At 37.6% G+C, this 17,265-nt stretch overlaps 1 long non-coding RNA gene across 1 annotated transcript in view; it reads left to right on the top strand.

Annotated features, from left to right (window-relative positions):
• LOC113485360 overlaps positions 1-15,653 on the top strand; it is a 227,058-nt gene extending 211,405 nt beyond the window's left edge. The window contains exons 4-5 of the long non-coding RNA XR_003399411.1: positions 12,334-12,438; positions 15,019-15,653. This is a non-coding gene — a long non-coding RNA (uncharacterized LOC113485360). The remainder of the gene's footprint in view (positions 1-12,333; positions 12,439-15,018) is intronic.
• Positions 15,654-17,265: the final 1,612 nt, after the last annotated feature.

Consider the following 17,265-nt stretch of genomic DNA (forward strand, 5'->3'; position numbering starts at 1 on the left):
TTTAAGCTTTTTATTTTGGATTACATCTAGACTGGTCCAGGGCCTGGATGCTCATTAGCAACTGAAGCAAACTATGCGCATGCCTGGAGTACATCTTTCAGGCTTGTTTTAGTCTGAAAAGAAATTTAATTCATGCACGCTTGTCTCAGTGATCACATTTCCATTTCTGTGATGGAAACAAAAGTATGGGAAGTAGGATACTGCAGAAAGATTTGTTTTGGAAGGATACTTCTGCTCTCAACTAAAATGTTTTGTAGACATTCCTATGATCTAGCTCAAGTACCAAAAAAGATGTAGTTGCAATAGCCAAAGGCTTTCTGTCTGCTAATTCGTCCTTTCCCTCCAGAGGAATAAAGGGTAAAAATGAAAAGGAAAAACTTGTCCTTACAGTGTTGAATTAACAAAAATGAGGTTTTTCATTAAAAGACTGCCTTGTCAGCGCAACCTTATTTTTCTAGGGGGAGAAACGTATCTTCAACCAGCTTTAGCTATTTGCTATATTGCCCTTTTCTACAGCATTGGAACTGAATCGTTCCTGGTAGCACAACATTGAACTTCCATAGGGCAATAGTCCAATCCTCTCTGATAAATGCTGTTCTCCACTGTGGTATATAGTGAAATTCTCCCTGCTCTTAATTAGCTGCACATATCTCATTAACGAGCTTTAAATCAAAGCCGGTCAGAAAGTGGCTACTGTCTCTTCTTGCAGGAGGGAATATTTCCTCCCTGTTACCCTTAGAGAATCACTAAACAATCAGCAAAGGAGATTTCAGAATAATGTGTCTCCTTGTCCCCTAAAGCTATGCAAATGATCTTTTTTATAACACTTTTCAATCTAATTGACACTTGTAATAAAATTCTGCCTGTACTGATCAATCTTATCTTAGAGTCATCCCACATGGTCCCTTTTAGTAGTGCCCTTCAATTAAAACTTCCACAAAGCTATGAAGACTGTAATAATCCACTTGTAGGGTGTGGGAGTTACTTGTTGCTCTGAGGATTTCATTAAAGATATTTAAGACTATGTATTTTAGGGCAATGGCTTTGTGAAGGGAGCTTTGTGGGCTTATGAATTCCACATGCTGTTTAATTCTGTCCAGGAGTCCATTGCATGCACTCAATGAAAACCATCCCATGGTTTCAAACAGAATATAGTTCTTTTCCCTGTTTTGTGTATCAGGCATCTCCAGCTATATTTATTTAGAGCATTCTGCCACTACACATCAAAATAATGACAAAAACCACACACTGCCAATAATTGAAATATTGTTTTAAGCAAATAATCCCCATTGCATCATTCCAGATTGATCATGACTTGAAAATGCCAATTAATTATTCTGTGCAAGATGAATCACCATCAGCCACATCCATTTTTGAAAAAAACTGGTAAAGTACTCGATGAAGCATTAGAAAGCCCTTCAGATAGCCAAAATAAACTTTACATGAGAGAAGAATCATTCTTTTTTTTTTTTTTTTTCCTGAAAAAGATATCTATAAAAAGATATAGCAGTTCTCCAGAATGGTAGCATAACTATATCATAATATATCATCGCTTATATTATAAAATAATTTATATATCAAATGAACAGTCCTGCACGCTGACAGCTTTGATCTAGTGATCTCTATCTACAGGGAAACTAGAGGGGTTTAAAATTGTTGCGACTTTTGTACTGATGACAGAACTGAATGAAAAATGAACAGTGTTTTTCACCTTATACTTAAGATACTTTTAAAACTTTTTACATATTGTTGAAAGAATTACAAAGTGTTATTAAAGAAACAAGGAAATAAAAAGTTTAGAGTGTCAATTCTTGCGAGAAAAAAAAAAAAACGTCATTGTCTATAATAAAACTTACATATGAAGGGAATTATATTTTATTAACTATAAAAACTACATTTTTGGATTGTATCTTTAAAAATACTGTTACTTGTGTCAGAACTTTGAGAACTTCAAGTTTTCTTTTTTAACCCTGTGCAGATACATTTCTGATAATACTGCAATATGACAATTTCCTCATCCAAATACAAACTTCTAATAAATCTTGTTAGATAACTGCCGTAATTCATATTACAAACATACATAACGTAAATAAAAGCCACTTCTGTGCAGTGAAGCTTAAATGTTTAATTTAAAATATTTATTTATTCACTCACTGAGTAACTACCTACAAAATAAATTGGCATTATCACAAATGTAGTTTTTGGAAAGTGTATTGGAAAAGATTGTTAAACCTGTCAGACAAATCCAAACAATAAAAGGTAAGAAGAGTTTATGACCTAATTACTCAATTTTTCTAAAAAATATCATTTAAGCAGCATTGTTCAGCAAATGAATTGATTTGATCAAAACAACGTGTTTCCAAAATGGTGTCAATTTGCAGAGTGGAGAAAATGTTGTAATTTATAATCAATGCCTAGTTTTGTATGAATTTACAGGAATCATCTGGGGGTTTAACCAGAGGCTTTTGTTTCCCATGAAAAATTAAAGCTGTTGGTTTATTAGAAATGTTAGACAGAATCAAAGAGAGGAAGCTACACTGCAAACTGCTATGAGACAGACCTTTGGGACAGCAGATGTAATTTGTGAGTGACCAAATGCATCCATCGAATTCAATGTAAAATCACACTTTCAGCTTTGATGGATTCAAAGTCTGGCACCTATTTTCTTCTTTCCTTATGCTAGGATCCAATGACCTTATCTGAAATCTTGTGAAGAAAGTAAAAAAAAAAAAAAAAAAAATCCCCCCACAAACTCCATTTTCTCTCCCTTGTATTATTTTTCCATTGTAAACATTGCCATAGGTGTATGGGGCATACCACAAAGGAAGAGAGGTCATGATTTGTCTTCCCAGATAGCTTATGGGAAGCAACGACCTTAAAGTAAAGGTGTTTTGCATTCCTTTCAGAAATTCAGTTGCATTTCTGAGGCAAAGGGATAGCATCTGTAAGCCAATTTGCAACTGATCCATAGGATTTAAGCTTGATTCACACTTACACTGAAAGCCATGCCTAACTGATCCATAGACAGATGCCTGTTTCAGGTGGCTTCTGGCTGGCTGGGTATGTTAGTCACTGGTTAGTTTTGGTTACAGAAAGAGATGATTTAACTTTGTTAGACACCTAAGCTCAATAAGTTATTCAAGCCATCTTGTTTCTAAACTCAAACCTTTCTTTTATTCAATCGAACTTTTTCCATAAAAACCACATCAATGTAATACATATTTAGCATATCCATTCAACATAACCAGGAGAAGAGACAGCTGTGTGTTTCAGCATATGGACAAGTTAGAAATAAGCAGATACCAGTGGAGGGCATTTGGGAAAATTTGCTAAAATATGGACATCTACAGGAGATTAGATCATGGTCTTATCCTGCTAATGGTAGAGCAAGGCCAACTGCAGTCTTTGTTTACTCCCTACCTTGCAGTTGCCTTGTCTGCTAGACTTTTAAAAGCATAACAAACTTTAGGACAGTGGAAGGCACAAGCAAGTCTAAATTTTTTCGTAGTTGTGTCACTTACACACTTGCCAGAAAGAAAATTCAAAGTGACTTCAATTGTTCAGTGAAGAGATCTGAGTCCGGTCAGTCTCTCTGGTGGAGAGCTGCAGCATGTGTGACTATGTGAATCAACTTATCATAGGGTGAATATCTGAACTACACCAGAATAACTGAACTCTATAAATGCCTCTTTCTCTTTCCATTTTCTATAAAGGGAGACTACAGTGTCTGACTCAGATGTCATCATCTGCATTTTAGATATCTAAAATTAGGTTAGATGAATCATGTCCTGCAAGTCTCAGAAAAGAGTTGATTGGCTTGTCCCACACACATCCAGCCCTCTAAACACATCTGAACATCAGTCAGAGCTCATGTCATGGGCCATGATATTTCCTAGGCACCTCATAAAATGTTATTATGTATGCTCCATAATGCCTGCAGTTGGAGACAGATGAACTTCACCTTAAAGGATTTGATTGATCGGATTCTGTCTAAATTACCGAAAAGGCACTGTGTTGATCTCAGAAAGAATAATCAATATTAGTGTCCACTTCTTATTCCTTCCTAGGGGATTATCTCAGATTGATTGATTTTTAGACCTTGTTTCTGCATACCAGGAATATACCTCACTCATGAGGTCACATATGACTGCAGGACAAGAAAGATGTCACCCTATATGGATGTGTATTTATTTTTCCTCCTGATTCTGACTGGTGTATAGAAAGGTGTATAGGATTTACAAAGGTAGATGAGGAGACCAGAAACAGAGAGACTACAGCCTGATAAGCAAGGGACTTCTCCAAGGAGCACTGAGTTGTCACTTATTCTATGATCAACAACTGAAGCAGGAGACACAAGGCTATTTTCTGGGAAGTCTCACTAACTAATATATTTTAAAGAAGGAACCTCCTGTCTCCATCCCGAGAGACATCTGCCCTCAGCTTTCTGCAGCCCTGCATGTGAACGTGACTGTATGTGCTGAGACCATCCTTGGATCTGTCCAGGCCTGAAAGTTACCTCCAGGTTCCAGATAGTCTCCTGATTCACTGAGTTCTTCTACAGAGATTCTTTAGATCCCTCTATAGCCAATGCAGAGGAGTATACTCCTGACTTGCAATCCCTTAACTGGTTTTCAGAAACATTAGCTCCCTCTTTTAACCATGTAAGCTACCTAGGCTTTCAATTCTGGAGGTCTTAATCACTCTACAGAAACCAGGAATCCACTCTCCATGTTTGTAATATGGTGGGTAAGTCCCTACATAGGCCACTGAAGCTGTCTCTCTGCTTCCAATCCAAGGAGTTGTTTGACTTCTTTTACATTCAAACTTTGGCACTAATTAGGCATAACTAGTCCAATTGACATAACTAATCAACAAATTAGAATTATTATGGTTCATTGCTATTGTACTGATATGAAAAGGCAATAGGGAGCACAGCTCCAAATCTGTACATTTCTATAGACAATAACTTTGGTAAGCCTGTGTATTTTAAACCAAAAGTTGCATATGAGAGTAAACCACTCCCTGGAAGTTCCTGTTCTTTGATTCCTAATGAGAAGAAGGCTCAGTCAGGAAATTTCAGAGAGCTTCATTAGCTGAATATCCCAAAGAAGACACTGAATGTTGCCCTCATTTATTTCAGCCCTAAATTTGGCCCAGATCTAGCTGAGTTGTTGCAGTCCTCAACAGTTTCCTGCCATTTTTTGCCACCTACATTAGTGACTTTTCCTAAAAGCATCTCCTTGCTAGCTAAAACCAGTTTATTTCCCCTGGGGCTAGCAGTAATTTAAAATATATTTATCCACTTAGGAAGAGACAGGTCAAAGAGCAGCTGGGTTAGAGGGGAGAAAAAGCAACAGCCAAGACTTGAGGGGATTCGTAGGCTTCAAACTAGGAAAGGTTGCTTTTATATTTTTTTGTTGTTTTTACATTATACATTTTTCTAGCATCTCCACAAACATGCTGATAGAACAAATGAATGCATTCTGTATGAAAAAAATCTGTGACAGTTTGAAGGGCACAGGATTTTTCAGTTCCAAGATCTCTCTGTGGACACTGCCCAGAAGTGATGGGAATTCCTAGACTCCAAGTGCATACTACTTACATGAATTATTGAAATAAACTTCATATCAGGTTCAGCATTTTAAAATACATTTATTTCCACAGAAGAAGAAAGAAGTAGGATGCCTCCAATGCTTCTGCCATCTGCTCCTTTGAAAAGACGACTCATCTCCTTGTCTCTTGGTATAGATAATTTCTTATTTACAGAGCTGAAAAAGCAGCTCCAAAAGCCTGTGTTAAACTGAGGACTGTGGTATCATAAAACAGTGTCTCTCAGATTTATATTCCACTTTACAGTTCAGAAGTCCTCATCATGTATGTTCATTCTTGATGATCAGCATCCCAAACAGCTTAAGGTGAAGCTGACATTGAAAATGTGCCCTCTTGTTTTCCCTTCTCTGCTCACCTAACATACCATCTAAGGCAGCTGGCATCTCAAAGTGATTGCTTGTGCTACATTTGAAGCATAGTTATTGAATTAAAATCAAGATAAGAGTTTGAAATTACTCATTCTGCTGTTCTAACTCCTCCCCACGCACCACACATGGCTTTCAAATCCCTCATTTTTGCACCTTGCTCTTCAGTAGGTAGTTATACTAATTCACCTCTAAAGGCAGTTGCTATGTGTCTGGGATTCTGGTGCAATTGCCACAATTAGGAAATTGATTCATTCTCCAGCTATAGACTTTTCTACCATATGTAAATCACAGGCTGACTACTTAAAAATCAAAAGGAATCAAGGTCCAAAAATATAGTATTGGTAAGAAATCTACCATCAGGTTATCACCATGTAACTTAATAGTTGTTTCCCACATGCTTGTGCTCAGAACCAATTGGAAATAAACTATTGGGAGTTTCATTGAGTGTTCAGCAGGAAATAATTTTCAGTGAGCTAATAAACCCCATCCATGCAGTTCTCAAAACCAGAACAGAGTGGCAGCTGGCATTTCTCTCCATAGATGATTGGTTTTCCTCTTAAATCTTTGAGATATTAGAGATATCCCATCACGTAGAATATTTTCACACTGGAGCACCTAGCAACCTTTCCAGAAACAAAAAGAAAGAACGGAGTTTGCAAGATGGGGGTTTGGAGTAGGTGCCAGGAAATCTGCACCTCCAAGATAAATGCCTACAAGATAGTCACTTTATATGTCCATATACATGCCATGCTTTTTTTGCTTGTCCTCTGATTGTTAAGTTTCTGTTTTTCCAGGATCTTCCACAATGTTGCCTGTCCTTTCAAAGCTGATTCAAGGCTCAGGTACTGAAGACTATGATAGTGTTCATCCTTGATCACAAAACTCCTTTAGGTTCCCTTTCTTCTCAGACCATTCAAATTCATTTCCTTGCCCCCTGCGACAAACTCTGCATGGTATCAGAGAGGGATACGGTATCAATGCAGCAGGACATTCCTCCCTCTGCAGAGGTTTTTGTTCCACTTTTTCTTGCTCTTTTTGGTCATTATGTGATTAATATTTTGCCTCAACATTTACAGCACTCCGACAATAACGGAGATCAGTTCAAAATACTATAGTTTCTCTATTTGTTGTGTAATTCTCACCTAAAAACATCAACAATGTTTGTGAAGAACCTGAATTGATTGTAAATCAACTTGGGAGTAATGTGAACTAATTAGCACAGGGTATTTTAACGTAAATTGGATGGATGAAAAAACCTATTCAATTAAACACCTGTTTGTTGAATGAGGTTTGTCCTACTTGATTAATGAGCTTGCAAAGTTAAATAACCACTCAGGTAAATGCTCTTTTATCTGCTGAACTCTTCATCGCTGACAATTGAGACTCAAACCCGATGTAGAAATTCAGACTTTTAAAGAACAGCTGTCTTGTGATTTTGCATTATATAGAGGAAATATGTTAAATGTTTGGCAATACCTTTCTGTGGTCACTTTTATTTCTGATTAAGTGACGGACAGACGGCTACAAAGAAAAAGATGTGGTCTTGATTTAAAATAGTCATTTTGGTAGCAAACTGGACCCACCTGCTGATGCAGAGAGCACTTTTAAAGTTGTTTTGGTGAAATGGGTAAAACCAGCTTCACAGTGAAAACTGAAAAGTCTTTCTCTGTCACAGAAAATAAAACTGTATGCTTTCCAAACTGAAAAAGACTACATAATCATGTAATGTGATCTCCAGGATGCTTCAGGATTGTTTTACTCATTAAATTCCATAAAGAGTCCATGACACTGGGGAGGGCGCGTGGGATAGCACCTGCGCTATGAAGACATCCAGTTCTGATTTTTAAAAGGGGGAGAAATATGTTAGAAGAAAATTCTCTATTTTGCTGCTGATCTCTGCTTAGAAAGTGATCTTCTAAAGTCTACAGTAATGTTACATTTAATCAGGAGAAGACAGATAAATAAAGGACCTGGGGAGTTGCTTCTGACAAGTATTCGTGAACTGAAACAAGGGAAAAGACAACTAAAATCAAATACCTGATGTCAGTGCAAGAGCAATACCAATAAAAGCAAACTAAACATTTAGTTTGAAATCAATTCTGCTGAGCCAGTACTAACAACAGCTGCAATGCTAAGATTCCCTAGAAGAATGAGTTTTAAGACTCACGTATATTTTATTTGTTGATTTGATTTCTGACCTGAATCATTAAATTCTGGGAGGACTCTCCAAAGATTATCTTCTAAAGCCACCAGGCCACTGCTGGTATTTTCTGTTCAAAACAGTCTAAGGTGTTGTGGTTGTCTTCCCCTATAAAACAGCATTCTGAAAGATGCCTGATCATCAAAATATTTCTAGGATATTATAATAGCCTGTTCTGAAATAATTCTATCTAAGCTGTTGCAGTGGGACCTGGTATGCTAGGGTAAAACTATGACCACTGGTGGCACACTTCACAGATAGCAAATGGGGGTAAGGACATAAAACTTCATGAAGAATCTCTTTAAGAACTTAGAGATAAATAGGCAAAAAGTCTGTGGGGGATCACTCTGAAGTAAAAATCACAGTGGAATCATTCTCTTTGCCAAGCTGCTATGTCTGATATTATATAATATTGTTATAAAGTAGCTTGGTAGCCTTTTACTTTTTAAAATAATAATTTGCTTAAATCTCTTTTGTTTCCATCCTTGAGTATTGTAAATTGAGGGCAGGGGGAGAGTTTGACCACTCTAAAATCATTGCCGTATACAGAAGGCTATACCTTAATCCTACGCATATGTGTGCTACATGAAATCAGTTGACTTAACAATTAACACTTGACAGATTAAAATGCAGAAAAAAATTTCAAGAGATTTCCTCTAACACCAGAGTTTTTCAAATTTCCCCAGAAATTAGGATCTGGTCTAGAAATGTGCTAGCAAGTGTTTGAATAGCTCTCGGGAAAGGAATTGAGGATGATCAGTACTTCTTCTGGCACACCGAAGTCCTCTCCAGTACTGCAACAGCACCAAAACAAACTACTGTGTCCTTCATTTAACCTAATTAAGAAGTAGCATGTGAAATTATCAATGAAATTCTGCTGGCTGTGTGAGTCTTTCAAGCAAGCAAATAAAACTGTTGCACGAGCATACAGATCATGAGGGGTTTTCTTACAAAAAAAACCCAAGCAACCCAAAACCCAACAAAAGGTGGGGGTTTGTTTCTTTCATGGCATTTTTAGCCTTCAGCCTTAGTTCTTTAAGCTCTTCTTTCCAAACATAATTAATTTTTAATTTATTTTTAAGAAAAATTAATGATCTGACATATTAGGACTTCTTAAGTAGAAATAGGCAGGTTTACCATCGAATCGGACAGCATGTTTGAATTCAAGTGTTTTGTTAAGTGTAACCCCATTCGAAAGTTTTCTCACTGTTGGGTGTTCAGGACATCTCTTCTGTGTAGGGGTTCATGGATGTTCAGTAAAGCTCAGTTAAGCTCGACTCTCTCTCTCAGGACTACTTTGGTTTGGGAAACTTTTGCTGCACACAAAGAAAAACTGTTTTTGTCCTTGCAGAGTAAGATTATAAAGCCAATAGTTACTCAATGCACATGATACAGCTAAATAGTACAAGTGATAGGAGATTGGGAATGAAGATGCCAAATATTGACAGCAGTGAGGTTGGAAGCTGTTGGGTCTAATCAAGGTTATGTCACTGTCTCAGTGAGACATGTTAGACAACTGATCCATCTGTTCTTTCATGAATCACCTGGCACAAGCAATTATGATTAACTGCCTCAGAAGTATAACATGATGCTTATGTGGTGTCTGAGTAGTGGTTTAATTGGCTTGTAAAGGCAAGAAAGGGAAAGGAATTTAATTTAGCTAGAAGGATAGACTGGGATTTCTGCTTAATTGTAGAAATAGATCTTGGAAGACTGTCCTCAAATCAGAAGGAGAATCAGTGGGTTGCCAACACAGGTGACATTTGGGTTGACTGAGGTGGGAAAGCCAGTAAGTAGATGTTAAGGTCCCCTGCTTTTTACTGCACCAGGCAGTGACAGCTCCAGAACCATTGCATGTCTGCTGCAGGAGGTAAAAGATGGGACCTGGTCTCTCTGGCTGAACTGGGATGACTGATTTCCATCTCAGTCGTCCATGCTCATGGAAGCGGGACTTCAGAAGTGCAGAAGTTCCCTGTCTAGTCTGCGTGAAAATGCAAGTGAAAGCTCTACAAGGAGAACTTACCTTTGGTGCCCAAGATAAATGCATATTTATCTAGAAAGTCCAAAATCACATGCTTTTCTCTACAGACTGTATCAGACTTTAAGTACTCTCTTTTGGAGGACAACAACACTCTACACCTAATGTACAGATGCAGTTTAGGGAGCCAATGATTTTCCTGAAGTAATGACGAAAATCTTTCTACATGTACTAGCAGTTCCCTCAGCCTAACAGGCATCACTCTTCAGTTCTTCCTGCGGAGAGACTGACTTTAAACAATCTTATCAAATGTAGAAAATCCCTGTATGGTTAAACGTCTAAACTTGTCCCTTCTGAGAACCTACAACCAGCTGAAACAAGATGACTTGAACCTCTCAGGCTGAAAGAAAGTGTCTACTGTATAACATTTCATAAATTATTCCCTTTTGTGATTACAGTTTTAATACAAAAATGTTATCATGTTTTCATTCTGTTCAAAGTTCAGGGGAGAAACACATTTCTGAACTATCCTTTCAGATCAAAGATGTCAAACTTATTTTGGGGATGCAGTTTCAGTTTTAGAAAAATCAGTAGCATTTAATGTATTGAACCCATTATCAAGGTGGGATTAGATAGTGGTGTAAGCCTTTAAGAAATGATACAAAGAAGTATCTGTGTTGCCAGACCTTTCCAGAGCAGAACTGTGCAAAGCTGGCTGCTCACAGACACCTCTGCATGAATCATTCATCTTGTTGCAGTCCATTTTAAATAAATAATAAAATTCCTTTATATTATCACATCAGTCACTATACAGAACTTCCAGTTGCACAAACTTTTTATTAGACAAATTAAACACTACATATTAACTCTAACTGCAGTTACCCCCCACTGTGCATGACAAGCAGTTTTACATCTGGTAGCATCTGCACCATTCCATGAAAGTACCATTCCATGTCTGCTGTTACAGAAATGGCTTTCTTCGCTCATCAGAGAGAGACAGGTCTCTTTTTCTCTTAAAAAGACACATAACCATGCAAAATTAAATGTTGTGCAAACATTTATTCTTACAGAAAGTACCTTGCAGTGTCAGTTTTAAGTGATAGGGATATACTTATTTTTCTCTCAATTTCTTTCTTAAAAGTTTTTCACAAAATGCTCATATAAAAATTTTCAGTGTGGGTTTATTGGCCATGACCACAGCTTCACAGGGAAGCACCACTGAATGCCCATCCTATACTCCTCAGCAATGTAAACATCACATATTCATTTCCCTAATTTTCTTGCATATGCCATTGAAAGGCATGGAAAAAATTCCATCAGCACTTCAGTTACACCACCTCAAGCTTCTGGAGTTTCTTTCTGGGTTACCTGCAGAGAAATGCCTGTTTGTTGCAGTGGGTATGTGGCAAGCACCATTCTGTCACCATTCGTATGTGTAACTTTCTGTCTCACACATCTGCTTGATTGTCATTAGGCTGCAAGGTACACTTTTTAGAGCACAAATTGGTTTTCATTAGATTTTGCAGAAGGTGTGTTAGATATTGTCATCACAACAGGTCCTGTTATAGAGTTGAAGACTTCTGAGCCATAAAAATGTGGAGTAGCTTGTGACTTACAAGGGAATGTCAGCTGGGAATGAGGTGGTTGCTATTCTAGCACATGCTTCTCACAAGGACTGTCAGCCAAAATCCTGATACTCTCAGCCACAGCCTCTGCTAGATGGTGAAAAGCCTCAGACTACTGCAGCACAGGGTGAAGTGAACAAGTCCTTAAAGCCAACCCATATTTGACGTTCTGCTTCTTAAAGTGAAATAAGGGCTTTCAGAGCCCTGCAGTGATGAGGGACCCATGTTGAGAAAGGGCACCCTCTCCTGGCACAGCACCTACAGTCTGTGGTTTTAGTTTCTCCTTTCTATCCACGCGGGGCCCCTGTATTTCCTCCAGCAGCAAGTTGAAAGCTATTACATACAGGCTCATTTTTAAAATATGAGCTGAGCAAAATCATCTCCGTGTATTATTTTCCAGTTGCTCAGACTGAGGGATGGTGCCTTGCGTGAGAGCCACAGTCTCTGTGATTGAAATTCAACCAAAGAAGTCCTCCTCTGACACTTTGTTGTGCTAGAAATGTGTTGAGATCTGATGTGGCTCTGCTTTAATATCTCTGCTGTCTACCCCAGGTCTGAAAAATGCTGTGTACTTTTGCTGATGTGTGAACAGACTCGCTGAATGAAGGATGAGGCCAAAAGACTGTGGACCCTTGCATCCCTCACAGCAAACAAAAGGTATATGTAGGGAGAGAAAGAACTTGGGAAATAACTCACACCTCACTGCACTAGTCATGTGAATCAGCCACAACGGAAAAACCTTAGGAAAGTATATGAAGGGATAAGCAGAAGAGGAAAAAGCCATTGCAGCCTTCCCAGGTGACAGAATATTACACTAAAGCAAGAATGATCCATCCCCACACACTGCAGTGGTGAGATGCCCCCTCCTCCAAATAGTGTGTTTGTGTCACCTTTACCTCTCTACCTGTGTCGTCCAAAAAGATATTATTAGCTGAAAGGAAGATATAAGTGAAAGGATTCTGGAAATTTAGGAGGTACCAAGCAGTTCTCTCTGAGCTACAGGACAATATGTGGTAACAGCACTGTGAAAAGAGAAGACAAGCATTGTGAAGGAAGCAGCACCCTACTTTTCTGCAGACACTGAGGAATTTCTTCATGGATTCAGGTGGAGGTGGAGAAGGCCTTGCTCTTTCAACCAACCTAATAGGTGCCAATATTTTAAATGATAGGCTTCAGGTGCAAACTCCAAGAGCCTGAAAGCATCTCTCAGCATGCAACAGTCCGTTAATCTTGGGACAAAGAGGATCCTTTGGTTGCCTCCAGCCATTAATTGGAAGTTTGGAAATTTTTCTTTTTACACATCTCTATCCCAAGAGAAAAATTAGCTTACACCTCTTTCTCACAGAGATAAACCAGCAGAAAATGTAAAAGATGAGTGATGCTGTGCTAAGGGAATAAGGCAAAGAAAATGTTAAAAACTGAGAGCTTATTCCCAAAGAAACAATGTGAGCTCAGCCACGCAGAAAAATGTGCAAATACTACACTTAATTCACTCTAGACAATTTGTCATTTGTAATATTTTCTTTAGAGTTTGTGAAATCACAGACTCGGCGGGTAACCTGCTGCTATTTCTCTTGTGTAGCTGTTTACCTGGGGAGAGAATGGGAACACGGGCAAGGAGTTGTAGAAAGTTATTTAAAAATTATCTGGTACCCTCGAAGTTAACAACAAGGTGCTTGTGGTAGCAGTTTCCTCTTCTTTGTGTATTTCATTTAAGTCTCAAATATATGATAGTTAAATCTCAGAATTTCCTTTTATTTTTGCTTTTTCATAATGTTGATTTAATATTAATTTATAATACATGCAGTATAGAGAAAGCTGTGCACTCGTGTATGTAGGGGCAGAAGGTTGGAGGGCAATTTACTAAAATGATTAAGTGAAATAGACTCTTTAAGTCTTAGTGACTTTCAGGGGAGCTATATTTAAAGCTAGTATTTGCAAGAAAATTGATGGACAAAGCTTTTTGTGTGTAATGAAAACTGTGCACATTAGTGCTAACAAATATATGGCCAGAAATTTAGGAATAAGTTACCTTAATTTCTGGCTTTGAAAAACACCAGCAAAAACATGTAGTTCAATATACAGCATAGCTCCTTGTGAATTTGGCAAATAGCTGTGATGCAAATAAATAGAAAAAGGAGTCAGTCAGTAAATAAATTATCGAGTATGAAGTTTCGTTTCAGTGATTTAAGGATGAAATATTTTGGTTTCTTAATTTGTATCTTTTCAGTCAAAACTCTTTTTATGTCTAACTGAAAGGAAATATCTTGGTTTTGTTTTTTATCTTGAAGAAAAAGAAAAGGTTTTTTATTTCCTTGAATCTCTTATTTTCCCACTTATTTGGCAGACTAAAAAAATCTGTCGTTCACACATCCCATTAATTTTGCTATGATTTAATTTTTTTAATCCCTTCTCTTTTTCCCAATAGTTACACATCCTACATGAAAACTATAATCACTGCAGAAACAGAGTTATTCCAAGTAATTATACATGTCTCTTTTCTCACAAAAAATCTCCCCTCAGGCGTGTGAAAGTTAAGTGTAGGCCCTTAAGTTTCATTATGTACTTCTTAAAGTCTTACTGTTAATTTGGAGGTAAAATTAAGAACTGATCTCCTAAATCCTAACTACAATACCGATTTTTTTTCTATAGGCAAATCACTTGATCATCCCTCTGAGTCTTAATCAAGTAGATGTAAAGTATGGCCTGATGAGCTAATAAGAAGCTGAGACTATTTTTTAAAATTTTTGCTTCACTGCATTTAAAGATGAGAGTTAGGCTCCTAAATCATGTTGGTATCTTGCCACAATGGTAAAGTTGTTATAAAACAATCCAATATATTTTTTTGGAGAATTTTTAATAGAAGAGAAAAATCCACAAGAAAGAGCTACATTTTCCAATCATACTTTTTAATGGAATAACTTCAGTGAGAGCTCTGATGTTCCGTTTATTCTGGTGAGCTTTCTCTACAATCAGTGTTTTCAGTCTTTCACTGAGATCTTAGCTGTCAGAAAGGAACTGTCCTTCAGTGAATTTCCAAGAGCTATTTAGGAGAAATTTCAGGTTTCTTTCAAAATGTTCTTCTCTCTTATGTTTTGATTTCTGTGTATTCTGGATATACTGCAGTTGTCACAGAGATCAACACATGAATTGTGCACCTCTTGTCCCATACCTGCATGATTCAAGCTTTTATGTGTAGTAATTCTGGCTCAAGATGTTTCTTTCCTTTATATCTAGGTCTGGAAGATATCCACACATGGACTTCACCAGAAGTCAAGCAGCTGTGCAAGGATGGACACCTACCAGAAGAGCAATTCACCAGAAGAGTGCTTTTAGTCTTTTGGTTGCTTCAAGATACCTGCATTCTTTGTTCAAAGCTTCCCAAAAAATGGAGGCTTTTGTTACTGATTTGTTCTCCTCTACATGTACTACCTAATATCTTATGGTTTGAATACACAGCAAAAACTTCCTTTCGTTTTATTATCCATTAGAGGCAGGGACAAAATCTGATGTGCATTTAGGAACAAAGTGCAAAAGTGTTTAATCCAAAATACCTTACAAGCTTTCTGTCAGTAGACTTTTTCCAGTCACCTTTGACCTGATCCTGCACCTATTGGAAGAGGGACAAAGTAATACTAAACCCTAACACCTAATTTTCACAGTCTGTCTCATGAACTGGTGTTAAGATAATAAAAGGTAGATAAGAAAAGATCATAGAGAGTTTATCTTGTCCATTGTAATGTTGCAGTACAGGATCAGCTCTGTTCATGTCACTCTTCATAGCTTTTTCTCTAACATGCTCTGAAATGAGAAATAATCCTTAATTGATGCACACAGGCTATCCCAGTGCTTCAAAATCCCTTACTATTAAAATTTTCTCCTGTTATCCAACACGAATCTATTTTTCCTAATTTCAGTACATTCCTTCTTTTCCTGATCACAGGAATGTGAAAAAAGGTGAGGGGTTTTCCTCTCTGAAAAGAAATTTACGAGAACAAAATTTTGTGCTTGGAAATTTATACCATATTCCCACCTGAACTACTGGTCTTTAGACTAAACAATCCCAATTATAAAAGTCAAAAAGCTTTCTAAATCTCTCATCTTTCTTGTAACTCACTGGACTTCTTGCTTTAGCCCACATCTGACTTGAAATACAGTACCCAGAAAGGACAGAGTTTACAGTGGAGACTTTGTCAAGGCTGTCAAGACCAGAAGGACATATTCATGTGTCTTGAAAGTTATGATCCTATTGCTTTATCATGTTGTCAAATTTACCTTTCTAAAAGTGTGATATTTTCATCATGTTTAGTTATCCATTATAAATCCTAGTTTATAACTAGTTTTCTAGATCTTATATAGAATGTTATTCTTATTCATCAAAAATCATTCTGACATCTTATTTTTTCCTAAGTCCTTTTCTGCAATAGAGTCATACATAGAGTCTCATACACCTGACTACCTTTGGATACAATTTTTAAAGTCCCTTGACAAGTGCAATTGCAGCATGGGGAGTCCATGCGGTCATGTTAAGCCATCACAACACTGTCTTCTCACTGTTCTAACTGCTCCCTTTGATACACGTATTGTGAGGAGCTCAGCTTGATGGCACATCACGCTCTGCTTTCAAACATGTTTTCAAAGGGCCTGTTTTCACTGTAGCATCCTGGAAGAGACACACTTCAGAGTTGTTGCAAAGGCTTGTTGTAAGTATGGTCACTGTGAAAAAAGTCAGACTATTGCCTAACATTAGTTACATTAAAAGGGAATGCTGGATGAGCAAGGCTGCTGCTGAGCTTGTCCCGGTTCTCTTCGTCTTTGATCTGATTCAGAAGCATCAACTAAACCTCGCTGGTAATCCGGAAAATAGTGAACATAGTTCACTCTGCTTCAGAGAGAAGTAAACAAGGAATGCCTGAGCCTGCCTCTGCTGATCTTCATGCCAGCTTGAACAGTGATATGTCGGTTTGGGGAAGCAGCTCCAGCATGGAAAACACATTAATTTCCCCACTGTTCTTCCTTCAGTTTCACCTCTGCATCACACAGGTGAAAAGTGGCTCCTGATAACACCAGGGAGAGGGAGAGAAAAAGAAAATAAACCTGGACAGATACAGATTTGGGGTTTGCCCTAGTTTTAAAAACTACAGCAAAAAGCTTGCTATAGGTCAAGCTAAGAGAGAAGTATCGTACTCCCAGATAGTCAAAAAGTTGGGGAAAAAAAAATGAAGTTCGGTTAAAAAAAAAGTTTCCATTCTGAATATTTTACAAGTTTTAAAGTTAAAAGTAAGTTTGAGGGGGAAGAATTGTTTCAAGTGCATGGAAATGAACCATTTTAAGCTTTTAGAAACCGAGGAGGATTCCTCTTAAATGAAATCATTTCTTGAAAATGAGACACACTGCAAAAAAATGTTAGTGTCTCCAAATTGTCTTTCATCTCCCTCATCCAAATTGCCCATTGTAAAACTTCACTCACATCTTATAAAGAAG

The sequence above is a fragment of the Athene cunicularia genome (assembly GCF_003259725.1).
Source record: "Athene cunicularia isolate RWA chromosome 1 unlocalized genomic scaffold, athCun1 chr1_part1, whole genome shotgun sequence".
Lineage (NCBI taxonomy): Eukaryota > Metazoa > Chordata > Aves > Strigiformes > Strigidae > Athene > Athene cunicularia.